General features: G+C 39.0%; 1 pseudogene; it reads left to right on the top strand.

Annotated features, from left to right (window-relative positions):
* Positions 1-598: 598 nt before the first annotated feature.
* Positions 599-5,424, top strand: LOC114046452 (annotated as a pseudogene).
* The last annotated feature ends 1,878 nt before the right edge of the window (positions 5,425-7,302 follow it).

Here is a 7,302-nt window from a genome sequence, read left to right on the forward strand (position 1 = left end):
GCCTTCCACATGTATTGTCTCCCCAGTTAGAATGTGAGCTCCTCAAGAGCAGAAAATTTCATCCTTTTCTATTTGTGCCCCAGTATTTAGCACAGTGGGGGCAGCTAGGTGGCATAGTGAATAGAGCGCTGAGCCTGGAGTCAAGAAGAGTCATCTTCCTTACTTCAAATCTGGCCTCAAACATTTAGCTGTGTGACTCTGGGCAAGTCATTTAACCCTGTTTGCCTCAGTTTCCTTATCTGTAAAATGAACTGGAGAAGGAAATGGCAAACCACTCCAGTATCTCTCCCAAGGAAACCCCAAATGGGGTCATGAAGAGTTGGACTGAAATGTCTGAACAACAACAACAAAAATTTAGCAGTGTTTTACAAAGTAAGTACTTGATAAGTGATTTTTTTAAATTAGTTCATTCATTCGCTCAGCAAGAATTTATTAAAAATCTACTTGATTGAACCCTTGTTTCTGGGGATGCAAAGACAAAAACCAAACAATCTTCCTCCTCAAGGACTTGCATTACATCAGGCAGCTTGGCCAGAGATAAAAGCAACTTCCTTTTCCCTACAATTAGGAATGCTCTCTTTAGTCACTGCCAGCCCAAATGCTACAGCTCCTGCTGCTGCAGATCTCTGAGCCTCTCTGCTCTAACTCTTGTGAACTACCCTTCAAAGCATCCCTTCAGTTCTTGGTTTATGGATTTCTCTTCTCCCCCATTCCCAGCAGCTCCCCAGCCAGTTGGGATCTCTGGCTTTATTCTTATAGATGGCACTTTCCAATAGCATCTTTGATTCTCAGTACTCTGTTTGTATTGATTGATTGCTACTACTCAGGTACCAGAGAATATATCTAGCATCCAATAATTCTCCATCAAAAGGGAAAAGGTTATTTCTAAAATTCTCTCTCCTCTCTTACTCCCAAACCATATCAAAAGTAATATTATTCCTAGCCAGATGGAGGAGGTTCTTGAGTGTGAGGACTTATTGTAAAAAAAAGAGATCTGCAGTAGTGAGGATACATCATTTTATCCCATTTGACCCTTATTTCCCCTCTAAAATGCCACTTCAATCAGAAAACAATCTCAGACACAGGCCTGGATGACCTTAACATGAGCACACATATGTATTCCACCAACCATACATAATAGAGACATCTGCTTTGGAATCCTTGGTCCCATCAATGATATTAGCATCTGGGGGAAGATACTATGAATGAACCATTTTTGTCATTGTTGTTGTTCAGTCATTTCAGTCATGTTCAATTCTTAATGACCCCATTTGGGGTTTTCTTGGCAAAAATACTAGAGCAGTTTGCCATTTCCTTCTCTGGCTCATTTTATAGAAGAGGGAACTGAGACAAACAGGGTTAAATGACTTGCCCAGGATCACAAAGCTACTAAGTGTCTGAAGTCAGATTTGAACTCAAGTCTTCCTGACTCTAGACCCACCACTCTATCCACTGCACCACCTACCTGCCCTATGAATAATACTACTCACCAAAGAAAGGTTTTATTCCATTCATTATATCTTGATTTTCAAGTATCAGCATTTTGTAAAGCTTTTAGAACACAATTAGACCATCTTGTGTTATATAGATATCTTGGTAAGATCCAGATTTTTTCATAGATTCCTGGAAATATGTGTTTATTATTCAAATTTTGTGTTTCTCTTTTCCTTAGTGTTTTGAGTACATATCAAATATAGTCATTTGCACAGATTAGTGTGTTAGCACTTGATCAAACCCTCTGAATTTTAGAACTTTCAAGAAATTCACTGGCCATTTTTTCTGTGCTCCCATGGGTTTTACTATCATCTGTCTCTATGCAGATGTCTCACAGATCATAAATCTAGCTCCAGTCTCACTCCTGAGTTCTAGTCCTGTATCACTTCTCTCTATTGGACATTTCAAACTGGGTATCTCAGATATTTTCAACTCATGACCAAAACTGTTCTCATCATCTCCTCCCAGCCCTAGGCCCAAACTCACCCCTCTCACAAACTTCTATAGTTCTGTTAGGGATCCTCCCATTCTTCCAATTTCTCAGGTTCAAAATCACAACATTAGCCTTGACTCCTCATCCTCACTCACTTCTACTTTCATAGCATTTCTTACATCCAATTCCTTCCCTCAACTTAAGCAGGCTCCTAACTGATCTCCCTTACTTGTCTCTACTTACTCCAACACATTCTCTGCATAGCTGTCAAAGTTATTTTCTCTAATGATACATGATCATGTCACTCCCTATTCAATTACCATAATGGTGCCTCCTTGACTCTAGGATAAAATGGAAACTTTTCCCTTTGGCATTTAAAGCTCTTCACAACCTTTCCTCAACCTAACTTCTAGTTTCACTGTAAATCACCCCCCTTCTGAAAGTGGATTGGTGTTCTTTCTGCTCATCACATATGGTTCTCCATCTTCCACTTGCTGTTCCATATATCTGGAATACAATATAATTCTCACCTCTGCCTCCTGTAATCCCTCACTTCCTTCAAGACTCACCTCATGCACCACCTTCCCAAACTACCTAGTGTTTAGCTCGTATTTCTTCTGTGTATATATATATATATATATATATATATATATTATATATACACACATATATATATACAATATATATATGTGTGTATGCTACATATGTGATAGATAGATAGATAGATAGATAGATAGATAGATAGATAAATACTTTGTCTTCCCTGATTGAATGTAAGCTCTTAGAGAGCAAGGATTATTTCATCTTCTTGCTTTTGTATTCCCAGAACCTAGCACAATGTCTTGCACAAAGTAGTTGATTAATAAATGATTATTGATTAATTTTCTCCTCTTTAGCTAATAATAGTTAGCATTTATATAGTGCTTTAAAATTTGCAAAGTGCATTTATGCTATGCCATTATACTATCGCAACAATCCTGTGAGGTAGGTGCTATTATTATTGTCATTTTACTAATGAAGAAACTGAGTCTAAAAAAGAGTAAATGACTTGCCTAGAGTTGCACAGCTACTAAGTGTCTGAGGCAGGATTCAAACATAGATTTTTTGGATGTCAAGTTTAGCACATTATCCATTGGGTCACCTCCCTCCTTCCCTCTCTCACTTCATCTTCCTTTCTCTCATTTCCTTCAGCACACCAAGTAAGAGTCTTTCCTTCCTCCCTCCCTCCCTCCTTCCCTCCTTTTCTCCTTCTCTCCTTTCCTCCCTCCTTCCTTCCTTCCTTCCCTCCTTCCTTCCTTTTTTCCTTCCTTCTTTCTTCTTTTCTTCTTTCCTTCCTGCCTTCATTCTTACCTTCCTTCTTGGATGCGTGCCTACTTGTCTTCCTTTCTCAACATTGTTAAGCACCTGTCACACTCTGTGAATGATTACTTGCTAAAGACTAAAAGGTATACAAAGGTAAATAAGACCTAGTTCCCTCAGCCCTCCACTCTCCCAATGTACTTATTATCATCATGGGCAACACCATGATGATACAAGTGTTATCCCGGAGAATTGGACTCTAGTCCAGGTTCTTGTATTAAGTTGTATAATTTTAGGCAAATCATGACTTCTTTTATCCTATTTTCTCATTTATAAAATGAGAAATTTGGAGTTCTAACATTTGAGGAGCACCTTAATGATACAGACAGAGTGCTGGACCTAAAGTCAGGAAGACTGGAGTTTAAATAAGAAGCCTTGAACACCTTTTGTGATCCTGGACAATCTAATTAACCATCCTCAGCCTTATTTTCCTCAATTGTAAAATGGGGATAATATTACCACCTACCTCCCAGGTTGTTGTGAGGGTCAAATGAGATAATATTTGTAAAGGTCTTGGCACAGTTTCTGGTACATAATAGACATGTAATAAATGCTTGTTTCCATTCTTCTTTCCTATTCCATGTATTCTGATCTCCATCAGTAGTGTACAATTGTTAGAAATGTGGAGTCCTTTAGGTAAATTTCAAAAAGCTTGCTCCCCTCCCCATTTAATTGTAAAATCACTATTTCTACCTATCCACCTCAGTAGAACTGGCAATGGAGAAATTGCTTGGGCATGCCTCTTCATAAGAAAAAGGAGACAGTTAGTAGGAACTTGCTCTCTCACTCTGACTCCACCTTGTTCTCCATTGCCTTCTGCACTTAACCCACACAGAGTCAAATGGGTGATTATGTATCCCACCTTGCCAACAACTAAGGAACTAAATGATATTGAACAATAGGTGATTTTTGCAAATTTTGATGGTTTACGTAAAGTGAATATCATATGTAAATGCAATAAATCCAAACACAACCAAAGTCTCATAACTATAAACTCTTGTTGTTCACATACCTTTCTCCTAGAAGAGGCTAAAACATTGAATGCCAAGCTGCTGCAATAAACAATGTTGAACTTGTCACCTTGCTACTCTTTCCATCTGAGCATATGGTGAGGGTAGAAAAGTCATTTTCATTGAATTTAATGGATCCACCCTGTATCATGGATGGCCTCAGCAATATCAACAAGCACATTCTTACAGGATATTTTTCCTACTTACTTTTTTTCCCCCTCATTATCCCTCCCTGATAAGAGTCACAGTCATTGTATAAACTTCCTCTTGTGTAAGTCTTCCTCTGGGTCTAGAGTCCCAGGGGTGGGGAGCCTACAGCCTTAAGGCCACATGTGGCCCTCTAGGTCCTCAAGTGTGGCCATTTGACTGAATTCAAACTTCATAGAACAAATTCTTTTATTAAGATGTCTAGACTCTAGACCCAACTGACCAGCTCCTTATGCAAAATGAGCTGCCCTACCAATCCAATCCATTAAACATTTACTGGGCTCCTATTATGTACCAGGCACTGCGCTAAGCACTGGGGATACAATAGCAAATAAATTAATAATTTAAAAAATTAATTTTAAAATTTAATAAAATTAAAAATAATAACATAATAAGCAAAAATTAATAAAAGTAATAAAAAGAATGACAGTCCCTGCCCTCAAGGAACTTATAATCAAATGGGGAGAAAATATACAACAGAAGGCAGGAAAGAAGGGGGGAATAGGGAATACCCTTCTGGGAAGCTGAAACTAGACAGAGCAGCAGATGCAAAGTAGAGTGAACTTAGAGTCCAGTTTCTGCTCTCCACAAATAAAGGGAGCTTTTAGGTCCCGGCGGCAGAAGGAAGATAACTAAGGGGACTCTTTGTTTGGTAAGCACAGGAATGAGATATACACTTTGAGCCATTGTTGTAGTTCTAAGGCATACCATCTTCGGAAGTCAACATGTGGCAAATGTGGATATTCTGCTAAACTCAAGAGAAAGTATAATTGGAGTGCAAAGGCTAAGCGACGTAACACCACTGGTACTGGTCGAATGAGGCACCTAAAAATTGTCTATCGTCAATTCAGGAATGGATTCCATGAAGGAACAATGCCTAAACCCAAGAAAGCAGCTGGTGCAGCATCAAGTTCATCTTGAGGATTCAACTGTTTGTTAAAATAAATGTCCTGAATGAAAAATACATAAAAAAGTAAATAAAGGGAGAATTTGGTTCTCCTCCCTTCAACCCTACAATCAGAGCAGAAAGGAGGTTGAAGGAGATAGAGTCAGCCAACTCTCAATTTAGAAGCATGCGGGTAGGTTTGGAAGTGGTGAGCTTATCCTATGATGGGCGTCTTGTTCCACGGACTTGAAACCAGACAGACCAGGTGATGCAATGTGAAGCCCTAACTGGGTTTCTCTGTAGGGCCATGAGCACTCATAAAGTGACATGACTAGCAGCTGAAGGACTGTGCCCAGCCACTGAAGTCCTTCTCTGAGGCTTGATAATGTTCTGGAGGTGACCCTGGGCTTATAAAACCTACACCAGCAGAGCTTAGGTTCTCAAAGGCCTTAAGTAAAGGCTCAGCAATGGCTATCATCTAAGGACCAGCCTACTTAAGTTTAGACCCTAGACTCAGAAGAAGACTTACACAAGAGGAAGTTATATGATGACTGCAACTCTTTTCAAGGAGGGATAATGAGGAAAAAAACAAGTAAGGGACAACTCAAATGATAGAATCCATCCCCAGTAGCCCTCCTCCCCACTTCCCACCTACACACACACACACACACACACACACACCTCATAGAATATAAGTCCTCTGAAAGCTAGAATTGTTGACTCTGTATCCCCAACATCAAACAGTGCCTCATGACAGATGCTACTTGTGGATTAATCAGTCTATTAATGAAATCATGCATCTTTTGAAGAAAACGTGTTTGATACCAAGGGAAGGCCCACAGCTCCTTTTCTTTTTCACTGACTTCCTTACAGAAGGAAGAACAGAGATTAAGCAGAAGTAAGTATATAAAGGTAATACTTAATTGTAGGTTTTCAGTTATGTAAATGTCAGAAAATATAAGTAATGGTTCCCAGAGCAAATATTGCTGAACATTTTGCACTCGTAGAATAGAATACTAACATCATATATGTTAATGAAAATGCTAACTATTTGCCAGGGTGCCTGATTGTAGTTGTATTGGGAATTGCAACTTTAAGTTTCTTGCCTTTTGTGTGATTAAAATCTCAGTTTCATATTAATTTTGTCCATAATTCACTCCCATTTTGTGAATTGTTCTAAAAATGAACCATTGTTACCTGGGCTGAAAATACTGCAAAAAAAAAAAAATACATGAAGGCATTACTGACTCAATTAACATTCACAAAAGACTTGAAATCAGCTTGAAATGACAGGGAGATCACACAGTAGGACTTTATGTTGTCAAACCCCAATTCACACCTGGTGTTAGACAGACATTTAAAATGGCATATTTAGCCATTTTGTGAAGTAATAAGAGTATATCTTATTGAATCTATTCCTTGGCAGCTATGCTACCTAGGTAGATGTGCCATCCATCACAGTACTGATTAAACACTCTTTCATTTAGTGTGGGAGAGCCATCGATAATAGTTCTTTGAAACTTCTTTATTATGTTGACCCTTGCCATCCTGTAGCTTCCTGATGGCAGATTTATGTCAATCTTCTGCACCAAGAGAACACACTCAGTTTCCCATTCCTATCTCTGAAACAAGTGATCTCAACATACAAGTTGGCCAAGTTGAGAAGCAAGCAGACTTTTGGAAGAACCTTTGATATCTGCTCTATCTCTGATGAAAAATGTGAGCCAGCACAGTCAGTCAGTCAGTCAGTCAACATTTATAGAACTCCTACAGTACCACACACTGTCCTCAACATTGAAGATACAAAGAAGGGCAAAAGACAGCCCCTGCCCTGGAGGAGCTCACAATGTAATAGGGGAAACAACATTCAAACTGTTATGTGCAAACAAGCTATATGCGGGATAAATAGGAAA

The sequence above is a fragment of the Vombatus ursinus genome, unplaced genomic scaffold, assembly GCF_900497805.2.
Source record: "Vombatus ursinus unplaced genomic scaffold, bare-nosed wombat genome assembly UNPS02001419.1, whole genome shotgun sequence".
NCBI classification, from domain to species: domain Eukaryota; kingdom Metazoa; phylum Chordata; class Mammalia; order Diprotodontia; family Vombatidae; genus Vombatus; species Vombatus ursinus.